We start from the raw sequence: 13,488 nt of genomic DNA on the forward strand, positions 1-13,488 counted from the left end.
CAGGTACATGTGGGTACACATACAAATGCAGAAACACACTTGTGCATGTGCACATACATGCACGCACATGGACACATACAGGATGCACATGCATGCCTGTGTGCACACTCTACACACAGGCACATGCATGTACAATCTACACATGTGCACACACCTGTGCACACATACATGTGCACAAGCATACACAAGCACATGCGTGCACACGCTCTGCTTGCAGGTGGGGGTCCACTATCCTGACTCCCAAACATTCAGGTTTGAGACTCTTGCAGATGCCAGGTACCCTGGAAACAAAATGCCCTCTAAACACATTATCCAGAATTTTCCCTTAATTCCCTACAGCACACGCCCCATTTGTGAGGAGACCCCCAGGGTCTTCAGGCTCTGACTCTGATGGAGCTCAGAGTATGCCAAACCTTTGAACAGCCCATTCTGGAACCTTCAAATCCACACCCCAGGGGAAGCAGTCTAGCTCAGCCGTCTAAGTGGAGGTGACTGATTTATTCTGACCATCCTGACTCTTCACGACACTGCTCTCCTCCAACCGTGTGTGGCTTTAATTGTCCATCAAGCCGGGCAGGGAGGACCGTAAATCTTTCCTCCCGCTGCTCCGAGCTCAGCCTGCTTGACCTCCAATTGCCAGCCCCTCGCCTACATGCAGCCTGGAGAAGTCCGCTAGCTCTGAAGGTGAAAGAGGGGAGTGAGGAAGGGGAACGCAGGAGAGGCAGAGGCTCAGGGGTCAGGAGGGGAACAGAGAGAGCCAGGCAGCAGGAGAAAGCATGCGGCCGCCACAGCCATGCTCCGGCTGCTCCCCCACCCCAGGACCACTGCGGAGGAATGAATGCCTCAGCCTGACTGCAGCCTCCAGGGGCCACGTCTGGGGCATCTACACACCTCGTCTCCCAGGCTCCCGCTCTCAAGCAGCAGGACCCTGATAAAGTGAGCCAGGCCCTTAGGGAGTCTTGGCATTCCCTTGCCAGGCTATAAAACATCACAGCCCCAGAAGGAGCCCGCTGCGGGGGATACTGCTTCTCCATCCAGCCTTCATGGTGTCTGCAACTGGGCCCCAGCTAGGGCCACAGGATCCTCTCTTAGGGCAGGTGTCTCTGTGAGGGCAGGGACGGGCCAGGGGCCACATAGCCCCAGCTGTGGCCTGGAGAACCGAGCTGGTCCAGGAGGTTTAGCCACAAGCTCCAAAGCACGCCCCCTTCCCCTGCAGCAGACTTAATATTTTCTGTAATTTTAGTATATATTAATGCACTTCAAAGTGATGAACATTATAGTTACGATTATTACCTAAAGACTTCCTTTATAGCCCTCATTTTCTAGTGCTCATTACTTTCTGAAAAATTATCCTTGGGGGCTGAAATTTTCCTAGTCTGGTCTTGTGAGTTTTCTTCTTAGATTTTGAGCAAAACATACCCGGAACGGGGAGAAATTACTTCTCCCAAAGTCAGTCTCCTGGGTGACTTGTACCAAGGAAAGAACCCCGTGGGAAATGAGGCGAGCTGTGTCTTTAGCATGTAGATACTGATACTGTTATCAGTGACCTGTCTTAGTTGTGCCCGTCTGTTCTGGAGAGATGGCTCTATTTTAAAAGTCTAAGAGGCGGGGAGGTACCCATGCAACACTCATCTTGCATGCTGCAGCCTGGGCAAGTCAGGAAAGCGAATGCTGGTTATGGCAACGCTGCCAACGCACACACACAGGCAGATGTATTTTCAAACACAAAGGGCAGATCTGCAGAAAGCCCCCCGTCCATGGCCCAAGGATGCTGTTAGAGTTAAAAGCAGGCAGATTCTAGGTGTATCGTTCTCAACTGTCCTAGGATGAGATCTGCCGGTGAGAAAGAAAAATGTATCCACTGGAAGATGGCCTTTAATCATCCCGTAAAGTTGTCCCAGACACCATCACAAGGCTTTAACAGTGAGGAAAAGGGTAACAGGCTCCCCTATCAAACACAGGCCATCGTCCACCTGCTCTCCCTCCCACCCTTTGGCCATCAGCTAAAGGTTCCCAGCTGTCAAGATATCAAACAGACTTCTGGACGATAAAGCTCAACACAGCATTGGCTCTCTGGGAGTGTTGATTATAATGTTACGCCACTGACAACAGTAATTCTCACCTTAAATTTCTTCTCTTTTCTGCCAAGATTCCAAAATACTTGAATAATGTACCCTTGGATAGCACCCCTGAGAGGAACACAATCAACCACTGTTGGTCTCCTCCCCAGCAGCTGGGGGCACGCAGCCAGGGACACCGGTGAACCACATGCCCCGTCCCAGGTCTACAAGGAGCCTGTGGAAGAAGCCCCTCAGATCTCTGGTTCCACTTCACCCGTCCCTGCCGTGGGGCCCCCAGCTGTGCCTAATGGCCTCACATCAATGATAGGCAATATTCCAGAAAGAATAAAAGCACACACTTTGTTTTTTTTCTAATGGGCTTTGCAAAGCTGTGCTTCAGTTTTTCATGCATTGAGACCTGAGATCCAAAAACATATCCACACGAAAGGCAGGGGTGGGCTGGAATCCCTCAGCCTGCACGGTAAGCAATGTGGCTGCAAACTGTAGGCTCAAAGGAGCCCGGGAAGGGCTGGGGGAGGGAGGCCATGATCCTCCTTCCTTTCCTCTCCCTCATGGGAAATTCAACTGGCATGGTTTGGAGCCTCGTCCCTGATGATCCAATGCCACTCCCTTTGCAAAAGCAAGAGGACCTGCTGCAGTGCCCCTCTCTCCTTGTGTACTCTTTTTTTTTCTTTTCTTTTCTTTTTTTTTTTTTTTTTTTGAGATGGAGTCTTGCTCTGTTGCCCAGACTGGAGTGCAGTGGTGTGATCTTGGCTCACTGCAACCTCCACCTCCCAGATTCAAGTGGTTCTCCTGCCTCAGCCTCCTGAGTAGCTGGGATTATAGGCGTGCACCATCATACCCAACTAATTTTTTGTACTCTTAGTATAGACGGGGTTTCACCATGTTGACTAGACTGGTCTTGAGCTCCTGACCTCAGGTGATTCCCTGCCTTGGCCTCCCAAAATGCTGGGATTACAGGTGTGAGCCACCCTGCCCCGGCCTCCCTGTGGTACTCTTGACACCCCGCTGGCAGTGGAGGCATGGGGAGAGCACAGTGGGCCCATTGCGGGGGCACAGCACAGGCAGGAGCCCTGTTGCCCCCTGGATGGCCTGACCAGGGTAACCACCTAGTCCATGGCCCCACAGACAGGACCTCACTTCCTTCTGCCTGGCTTCAGGGTGTTCCTAAGGACATGAGCTGCTGGGGGCTGCTCCAGGGAGCCCTTCCAGGCCCGAGGGAGTGGGGGGGTCTCCTCAGACCCCTCCCTCTCTTTAGAGACATGCTAAGGGTTGTTTCCATCCTAGCATCTGCAAGTTTATCAGGAGCTCTTTTAAAGCAGCATCATAATTGTGCCCACAGGGAACAGTTCGGAATCCATTCCTTAACCCTGACCCTTCCTAACCCTAGCAACGTGCTCTTCCCTCTACCAGGTGGATAGCCCCAGGGAAGGGTACCATTTACCACGTCAGCAGCTTTACATAGATCCCCTGATCCACGCAGCAGTCCCTGCTTCTCAGCTGGCTAAACTGAGGTTCCAGAGCCTGCCCTGGGTGACAAGGCTGGGAAGGGTGCACGCCCTCTCCAGCGGTCTGCTGCAGGCAACCCTGCCACCATCAGAAGTCAGCTCTGGCCTCAGGCTGTCCCTGCCCAGAGCCCTCACACCAGCCAGCAGGTGCAGGCCGAATCCACTCACCACACCCACAGGTTGTGCGGCCAGCCCTGACGGGCTTTAAGGTCTCATGAAAAGTAACTGACATACTGCCTTGCTCAGAAGTCGCTTCCATTTCAATGTGCATGTAACTGTGTGTGCCCTGGGGGCAAAGGGTGAGTCTTATAAGAATGAGCTGATGGGATTGGGGAGTTGCCAAGATGTACAACCTCAGAACCTCCCATGAATACGAAAACTAACCAGGTGAAGACTCAGCCACACCTCCAGGGTGAAGGGTGAAGGGCAAGTGTCAAGAGCAGGTCAGTAGGCTTTGCAGAGCCCATCGGGAGCCTATCCACGGACCCAGTTTAAAGCATATTCTGGGTTTCCTTTTTTTACGCGGATCTCAAGGTGACAGGTAATGTCGGGACATACTGGTGTGTGTGGCTCTCCCATGTGATGCACTAGAAAGTCATCCTCATACCTCGTTGCTGAAAACAAAAGGCTAAAAACCCCTTCTTGCCATTGCTTTTTCAAAAGTGGGGTGGGGTGGGCTGGGGTGGGGAAGAAGAGGTCACCATCATCAGGTGCTTGATTCCAAGGTGCCCAGAAGCTCTTAGGAACAGACCCTGGAGCTTCAGCCAGCCCCCTGCCCTCAAAAGTTCCAGAAAAAAATAGGAGTTGTTTTTGATGTAATCCAGGAGAGAAACCTCTAATTGGCATTGAGTAAGAGTTTGGAGTTATGAAAGTTTAGTGAGAAATGATTTCTAAAGGCACCAGGGTGTTTGTACTGCTTTAAATCTTTCTCCAAATTGTGGACCTTCCTAATACAAGGAAACTCTATGTCCTTTGGTTCCAAAGGAGGTTCCCATTTTTCCATTAAAAGTCTCATTGCTGAGGACAGCCTGCTCCTCCATGTTCTCATGACCATTGCCTAAAAGCAAACGATTCGGAGACATGAGCCTGACCCGGGAATGGGCATTTGCTTGGTGTCCAAGGATGCGAACCGCAGGATGAGAGCAAGGGCAGGAGAAGCACCTGGACTCTGGGGGCCACCGTTCCTGCCATCTTCATCCCTGGGTCTCATCTGGTGTCACAGACGAGGAGACGTGGGTGAGGACTGCAGTCCGTGGTGTTCGGGCTGCTCATGGGCAGAACTCTGAAAGTGCCCTTGGTTTGCCTGGTACGCTGCCTCCACTACAGTATTGGTGGCCCTGCAGAAGAGAATCCGATCTGGAGGTCCGGGTTACTTTTGTGTGTTTGTTTTGATGGAGGGAGAATTTTTGAAGCAAGACAAGAGGCCTTGGAGATATAAAGGCACACAGGATCCTCCTCTCTAGTACAAAAGATACATGTTATGATCTCAACCGGGCCCCCAAACAAGGACTTGAAACTGTTCAGGGGCTGGCTGGTGGCAGCTTTCTATGCTCGGGCAATTTCCTCGCCTGCAAATGGGATTATTTTCTAAAAGGGCTAAAACAGACATACCCGGCCACCTTCCTCGCCAGCTGGCTTCCACTCACAGCCCAGCGCTCAAGGAAGGGTGGGCTCACCTTCCCAAGTATGGAGCAGCCAGCCAAGCAGAGACCTGTGCCTACGGAGCTGATGGCCAGTGGTGGGTCCAGGAGGGAGATGGCCAGGTACGGTGCAGTTGCTCCGCCTAGGCCTCTGTTCTTCTGGAATCTTGGGAGAAAGCTCTCAGCACAGCCGCTAACCAAAGCAACAAGCAAGTAAACTCCTTCTAAAAATATATATATTCTCCCTCTTTCTTTTTTCTGCTGGGAATATGTTCTGAGCACAAATAATTAAACCTTAAAAGAAAACTTGCAATACCAAGTGCTTGGCTCTTGGTCCTAAGAGGAAACCACGGAGGCTGAGGACCCCCAACTCAAGTTGACACCAGCAAGTTACAACCCACTTCTCAGGTGGAACCCGCAGGACCTGGCCCCGACCTACACGGAAGGAGTGGAGATGGATCCAAGGGAAGACTGATTTTCACTTCTAAAAAGCCTCCCCAAGCTGTAGCTTACTCTACCCACAAGGGGAACACTCCCCATAGAGGAGACCACCCCATCCCTTGTTCTTCTGCCCCCTTTCCCCTGACTGCAGAGCCTTCAGTACCATTGTCTTGTCAATGTTTCGAGTACAGAGAGTTGGCAGGGGCAGCAGCAGTGAGGAGAGAGAGGAGGGGCAAGGAGACCATCTCTAGCTGCTGGTCTGTCTAGAGACCAGGAAGAAACCAGAAGGATGCCTGGCCAGAACAGTCAAGGCCCCCATGTGTCTTACAGGTAAGGGCCAGGATCAGAGGCCTGATGACACCAAGCTCCCTGCACCCGAGAGTTGGCCTTTGCTTTGGGAGAAAACATGCTTGTCCACTCAGCACTTGTAATTTCCGTACGAGTCCTATCACACAGTGGAGCACATCCCTAAGCCCCTAAATTAAAGATGATGGACGGTCCTTTCCCAGGCCAAGAGGGTGACTCACGTGGCACCCAAGCAAGATGCATCCAGAACGGCTCCTTCCACCTAGAACCTGACCACACTTTTCAAAATGCAACTGATAGACTGTGAGCTTGCCCCAAGCTACAAATAAAGTAACAGACTTTATACTCTTTATTATTCCAGTCTCCCTCTAAGGCGTGTTTTGGTGTCAGTTTATGTGTTGGAGAAACTGTGATAGCAAACTAATTTACTAAGTGCATTGCACTTAAAAATGTCTATATTTTATACACCAAATCAGTCTGTGTCACGTGGTATTTCTTGAAGGGAGGTGACTCGTCTGTCTATGAGTCCTCAACCCAGAGCAGGCCCCGCTGTGTATGCACAGCGTATGTATGTATGCAATGCTCCTTGCATGCTCACCATGCAACCATTAACCAAGAGCCATCCTCAACCCTCACAAGTTATGCAAGGAGGAAATCACACAGTAAGCACCTGCACCACTCAGAAAGCACAGGAGAAAAAAAGAGTGAGGGGAGAGGAAGAGACAGACGGACAGGAAGAGAGGGAGATAGACCCAGGATGTTATAGAGGACAGGGATGGCTCAGACAGCAGCCTACTTCAGAGAGCCAGCAGAAAGTTAAGATGTTGAGGCTGTCTGAATGTTTCATGAGCCTGTGAAAATGCCGTGCTGCTTTATGAAAGAGCGTGGAGAGATGCTGCAGCTTATCCAAGGGTGGAGGTGCAAACGGGATGTGTTTACGAAGCCAGTGCCTTGTGCCAGGAGCAGGGGCCAGTGGCAGGCAGGGATTTAGGGGATGGTAGGTTCCCGAGGAACGGGTCTCTGTTGAAGGGGAAGAAAGTTTCAAGATGGCTTTTCCCCCTTCACTTGTTTAAAAATAAAAAATTCCTCACCAAATGTCAGCCGCGTGTCAGGTTCCATTTGTCTTTATAACAGAGTATCAAGCAGGAGTGTGGAGATAAATAAACACAGGAAGACAACCGACCAAACCTTGCAGGCTCTGGGCTGGGCTGGGCTAGAGGAGGGAAGCCCCACCCTGCAAGGGCTGAAAAATAATGTTGCAGTTTCGCATTCAGCACTGTGGCTCTGGCCCACTGACATGTTTTCCTCTCTTTACTGCGTCCCCCCCACCACCACCACTCTGGCACTTCTGAGTAGGAGAGGAGCATGACTTACGCATTCCTTCCTTCCTAATCGCACAGGCGCCATGGGTCAGACCACCATCTGCATATACGGGGGAGGGGGCAGATAAACCAAGCAGGGCCCCCGCCCTCAGCAGCAAGGCACCTCCAACTGCCACACATTAGTGTGAAGGCGCCTTAGGCCAGGGCTGACTGTGGCTGGGAGAGAGGTGTCAAAGAAGGCTGCAGGGGAGAGGCAGCAGGGCTGAACCAGCCAGGGAAGATGGCATTTTCTCTGGCCACTACCGTGCTTAGTTCATCCCCAGACACCAAAGAGCCTGATAATCTTTCCATTTCAGCGATGCGCCATCAGCCACGCTCCAAGTTGAGTAAGTGACAGGCACAGGACAGAAGGCCCACTCTGGAATGGTACCCAGGAGGCCTCCTTGCTGTAATTACCTCTTCGCAGGCCCTGGGCTTTTCTGGCTCTTGAATGAGCCTGGGAGCCCTCCCCATGTCCTCAGCAGCCTGAGGGCCGGTGCCCGCAGCGCCTCCAGCGGCCCTGGGACCATGTAGAGGAGGGAAGACGAGGAGGGCAAGTTGTGGAGGCCTCGGCCCTGTCCTTGGTGCTGGCGCCCGCTAAGTGCCTGCTGAGCCACTGAGGCAGGGGCCGCCCATGCTGCCACCTTCCCTCCAGCTCAGCCTCTAGTCCCTGCCGAAGGGCAGTCAATACTCCCAGCCCCACTGTGGCTCCCGACCGAGGTCACTGGGTGAGGAGCGTTTGCAGCAAAGGCCCATCCGAGTAAGGGGCGGAGCCTAGGGACTTCCCTGGACTCCTGGCTCCTCCTGGCAACCCGAGGCGACCCGAGGTCCCCGGGCTGGGCACGGGTCTCTCTAGGCCCCAGGCACCTGAGGAAGGTGGATCAAAGCAATCATCCAGGTTCCCTTTTTCCTTTGGGGGAAGGGGAGTAGATAGCTGCTAGAAATGGACAACTCACGCCCGAAAACCCCAGCCATGCAACAAACAGCCCAGCACCAGTGGCAACCCCTGCCGTACGCACGCACGCAGCCAACTCGCCAGGCCCAGGCTGTCTCGGCTTGGGTGCGTCCCTTCAACCGTGCTTCTGCTCCTTAACCCCTTCAGGGGTTCCCACGTCACCCACTCTGTCGCCCTCCTGGGGACAGCCTTGCCCTCCCAGAAGCTGTCAGCCAGGAAATGAGGGGTTAAGCGTTGCTTCCAGGAGTGTGCGGTGAGCGAGCGAGGCGCCCACGCAGGAAGGCCTCCAGTCCTGGGGGAGGGGCGGGGGGGCCAGCCTCGGTCCTCGGCCAAAGGGAGCTCCTCGCCCGCAGGAGGCGGAGAAGGAAGGCGAGCCGGGATGGTTCTAAGAAGGCTCCCCTCCTCCGCCCCCGCCATGCTGCTGGCGCTCAGTGACCTGGGGCGCCCCCCAAAGAGGCCCATACTCAGCTTTCATCAGGGAGCGCCTTCTCGACAACTTTTCTCCCTCCCTCCCTTCACAATTTTCGCTCACCTGGAGGGTCTGGTTTTAATTAGTGTAATATCCCCGTGAACAACGCAGCCTAATTAAGACATCCGCCCCGAATCCGCGATGCACACTTAATGAGCAGGTTCTGCCGCAATGTTTATACTTTTTTTTTTCATTATTTTTTGCAGACCAGTAAAACCGAAGCCAGCTTCCGGCTCTAAGACCTCATTACGGGCGACCCCACTCCATTAGCCTCCTACCTGCTCCACGCTAAGTGCCCGGGGCGCCCGGGTGCGTACCCGAAGTGTCCCCGAGTCCAGCCTGCGTTTTCAGCAGGAAATTAGCGACCAGGAGCGCCCAAGAAGCGACTTCACCTCGCTGGGGCAGGAAGGGGGACCTAAACCCACGGATGGATCCCTTGGGTTTCTGTCCTTAGCCTCCACCGCGGGGTGTCTCGCGCGTCGGGACTAGCGGCTCCACTGGAGTCCTTTTTAAAAGTGATCATTAAATAAATCAGCTCCCTCGCCAAAGCTGGAACGCAAAGGGGACGGGGAGGCAGCTCTGTCATCCAGGAGTTTCTCCCCACCTCGCTGGGCCCCCGCCCCCGCCAGTGGACTCCGGGAACATCCCACCCCACCCCACGTGAGACCAGGGATCCCAGGGCCGCTAGGGGACCCGACAGGTTCCCAATGCCCCTCCACGCTGGGCGCCGCGTCTCGGTCCCCGCACCAACACTGCAGGGCTGCGCGCCAGGGGAGGCTCCGCGTTCGGGGAAGGGAGGCTGCGACCCGCAGCATCAAAATGACCACCGGCCTCGCGCCACCCAGAGACGCCACAGGAGACCACCTTCCCGAGGGTGCGAGCCCCAGACGCCTGGGGCGAGCCCCCCACCGCCCGGGGCCACCGGGGCAGAAAGTTTGGGCCAGGGGCGTGCCCGGCTTCCCCAGCCCGGCCGCGCTGCTCTAGCCCCTGGGGGCAGCCAAGGCTTAGGAGAGGCAGCCTCTGCTCCGGCTCGAGCCTCCCTAACGCGCTTGGGGACTCGGCCCGGAGCGCCCCCAGCCCGCCCCCTGTAGGGCCCTGCGCGCCGCTCTCCCCTCGCCGCTCAGCCCCCGCGCACTCCGCGGTGCTGCGGGCCGGGGTCCTATTTGGGGAGCTGTGGCAGCCCCTTCCTCCCCATAACTCCTTTGGGTCATCAACCTCTCCGCGATCCTCCTTTCAGAGGACCCCGGCAGGGCTCTCTCCGGGCCTGGGTGCCGCGACAGACGCACGTTGCACCACCGCCGGGTCGCCAGCCCCTCTCTCACCCGCGCGGGCTCCGGCTGCCTCCCTGGACGCGCCCCGCGGGGCCGGGATCTCCGCGCGCCTCTGCCTCCCCCCGCCGGGGAGTTCCCCGCGCCGGGCATTGTGCCGCCGCCGCCGCCGCCACCGCCACCAACACCGCCACCGCCACTGCCACCGCCACGCAGCGCGCGGGACTCCCCGGCGTCTCCATGGAGCCCGACCCCCGGGCCTTCCCATTCACAAAATCTCCCCTCTGGCCCACGGCCGGACAGAGCGTACGGACCCCAGCCCCAGTGGGACCCAGGGACCCCGACCCCGCGCAGGGACCCCTGACCCCGAGGGCGCCACCCCACCCCACGCGCCCTCGGGTCAGCCCGGGCCGCGCTCCGCAGCCCGCCTCCCACTGCGGGGTCCCATGCGCCCCTCCCCGGCCAAGCCCCCCTCCCCCAGCTCAACCCGATGGGAATGACCGCCGCAGGGCGAGGCGGGCGACGAGGGCCGGGCTACTCACGGGCTCAGCGCTCCCCGCGGCAGGTGACTGGGGGCCGGCGGCCATGCCCCGGCTGCATCCCGGCCGCCGAGCGGGCAGCGGCGTCCCGGGGCCGCACAGGCACCGGCGAGCCGGCGGCAAGGGGCGCGCGAGGCCGGGCTTGCGCGGCAGCGGTGGCAGCTGCTTCTCCTCCGACCACGCGAGCTGCTGGGGCCCGGCTGGGGCCGCTGTCCGAGGAGGTTCTGCTGGCTTCGGAGCAGCCCCGCGCTCGCTCTTCCCTCGCCGCCTCCTCTCTCTCTCTCTCTCTCTCTCTCTCTCTTTCTCTCTCTCTCCTCCCTCCTCTCTCCGCCCTCCTTCTCTCTCTCTCTCTCTCTCTCTCTCTCTCTCTCTCTCTCTCTCTCTCTCTCTCTCTCTCTCTCTCTCTCTCGTTCCTCTGGCTCGCTCGGCTGGAGCGAGGCGGCAGCAGGAGCACGCGGCGGCGGCGGCGGCGGCGGTGGCAGCTCGGGCGGCGCGCGTAGCGCGCGGCATGGGAGGGGGCTCGGGCGGTCGCGCGGCCGGGGAGGGCGGCGAGCGGGGAGAGCCATGGCCGGGTGGGCTTAGGCGGTCAGCACCCTGCGGCCTTCAGCGCCAACCCCTCAGGGCAGGGGCACAGAAGAGGTGGGGTACACACGGGAGATCCCAGAACCCAGTGCTGCCCTGGTCCCTTCAAGGGCAGTCCCAAGCCCGCTGCCCCTCCCCACCTCAAGGCTATCTTGGGGGCGGTTCAGCCCAGGTGACCCTTAACAGGACCCCTGCCCTTGTGCCTCCTTGTCCCTGGGGGCCATTTTTCTTTCCCAGGCCCAGGGATCCCCAGCAATGGGACATGGTCACCAAGCATCAGGGACGAATGCCACCCCACTCCGCATGCCATGAGTTGCCCACACGCCCCAAACGCCCTTACTAAGCCCAGGTGCCCTGACTTCCTGGGGGATCACTGGAGAGAAAGCCACTGGGCCCACTCCAGGCTGTTAGTCCAGATTGGCCAACCCAACCCATTTAAACGTTTCCACCTGCGCCTGGGTGGAGAGGAAGGACTGTGGGAGGTCAGCTTAGGATTTCCCTAAAATCAGAAGATCAGGCAGCTCCTGCCCCCAGTCCCAGCCTCCCCCAGCCTGTAGGGTAAGGGGCCTGGTGTGGATTCTGGGAGGCTCTCCATCCTTGGTGCAGAGGGAGCAGGACACAGTGGAGTGGGGACCTTCTGGAAAGGCAGGAGAGATCGGCTGCTGGGGTCAGCCCACCACTGGCACACAGCACCAGAGGTGGGCGAGAAGGCCTAGACGGTCCCAAACAGGTTTGGGCAGGCCTGAGCAATCATTTCCAAAACAAAAGACCTTCTGGTGCAGCACCCGGGCTGGAGGAATGAGCCTGCACTGTCAAAGGACATTTCCAATCTACACACAAACAGATCCAAACCCGTCCCCATGTTGCTTTTGCTCCTGAAGGCTGCTCCTGGAACAATTAGCCTCCTCCTGGCACCTGACTGTCCTGCTTTTCTGTGTGAGGTGAAAAGCACATCATGGAATCTGGGGTTTGGTAGAGGCCTGGAAGACCCGGAGGCCAGGAAGGGAGGGGCCTGGATTTGGAGCTTCTCCATGCTGGGGGCTCTGGGCTGCTGGCAGCAGAGACGGTGGCCAAGACAGTGGCCACTGCCCACTTATGAGCTTCATGCTTTTAATTTCTGGCCCTCCAGCCTGTCTGGGTCATTGATCTGTCTTGGCCGGTGGGAATCGTGTTATACAATTCCAAGCATACAGCTAAACAGCCCTACAGCTAACCACCAAATAAATGCCATGTCTATGAGCAAGGCAGCTGCCTGGTTGACTGAACTTTCCCCAGCCCCGGGATTTGAAATGGCGCATTCCAGCTCAAAAGCCCTAATTGGGCCTCTCCGTTCTCTGCTGTCAGATGGTCCAGACTTTCATGGCCTCCAACTCCCGGCTGGGCCCAGCCACTGCCTGGCAGGCACCTGTCTCCCTGCAGGCAGAGCTCTTGCCTCGCTGTGCCGGCAGCGCCCCCTGTCGGTCCCGCTTGTCCCTTGCCCAGATTTCTTCTCCCTGGGGAGTCCTTTCCTCCCTCCCTCTCTCTCTCTCTCTCTGGTCCAGACCCTACTGCCCTTTGGAGCCTCCTCGCAGAAACCTCTCAGAGTGGGGTTCAAGCCCATCTCTGTCTCCCTTCAGCTCCCCACACGAGTTCTGCATGTGCCTGCGAAGTGGGGACAATTTACCTGGCAGAACTGTGTGCCCGAGTGGAAAAGGGGTCCTGCAAAGCATAGGGCCTTGTAACTCACTCCTTGGGGACGTTCTAGAAGAGCTCTCTGAAGACAGCACCAAATCTTGTTCCACGTGAGGACGCCCCTTGGGGACAGGCCCCAGCCAGGCCGGCCTCATTACCAGCCCCAGAGAGTTTGCCCTTCACGCTCAGCTGTTGTCGACAGGGATCTGGCCGGAAGAGAGTAAGTGTCAGGGCCGGCAGGACATACCAGCACTCACCAGGAGGTTTTCCTTTCAGGGATATCATCTAAGAGAATTTTTAAAACCTCTGATTTGGAAACTTCAATTTTTAAAAAGTGAGCACATGGGGAGGACTGGGGAGTCCTTGGCAATAATCATTAGGAGAGAAACACAGAGAGACTGGGCTTGGGGCCAACAGGACAACTGAACACACAGAGCTAATTTCGTGCCCTCTGAAAAATCCCACTAAAACTACAAAGAGAAAATTTTTAAAAAGGGGCCAGGCGTGGTGGCTCACGCCTATAATCCCAGCACTTTGGGAGGCCAAGGTGGGCGGATCACCTGAGGTCAGGAGTTCGAGACCAGCCTGGCCAACATGGTGAAACCCCGTCTCTACTAAAAATACCAAAATTAGCCAGGTGTGCTTGTGGGTGCCTGTAATCCCAGCT

At 56.7% G+C, this 13,488-nt stretch overlaps 2 protein-coding genes across 21 annotated transcripts in view; one reads left to right on the plus strand and one right to left on the minus strand.

Moving 5' to 3' along the window:
- Nucleotides 1–10,794, minus strand: part of RBFOX3 (RNA binding fox-1 homolog 3) — a 523,127-nt gene extending 512,333 nt beyond the window's left edge. For 15 of the 20 annotated variants that reach the window (XM_077969019.1, XM_077969040.1, XM_077969017.1 and 12 more), the window contains exon 1: nucleotides 10,572–10,794. The gene's annotated coding sequence lies outside the window, so the exon portion shown is untranslated. Of the gene's footprint in view, nucleotides 1–10,083; nucleotides 10,306–10,571 lie in introns of those variants that run through there. The other 5 variants (XM_077969011.1, XM_077969021.1, XM_028835593.2 and 2 more) reach the window with 3 other exon arrangements.
- Nucleotides 1–13,488, plus strand: part of CBX2 (chromobox 2) — a 192,913-nt gene that overhangs the window by 6,000 nt on the left and 173,425 nt on the right. The window lies entirely within an intron of this gene.

This window comes from Macaca mulatta, chromosome 16 (assembly GCF_049350105.2).
Source record: "Macaca mulatta isolate MMU2019108-1 chromosome 16, T2T-MMU8v2.0, whole genome shotgun sequence".
NCBI lineage: Eukaryota > Metazoa > Chordata > Mammalia > Primates > Cercopithecidae > Macaca > Macaca mulatta.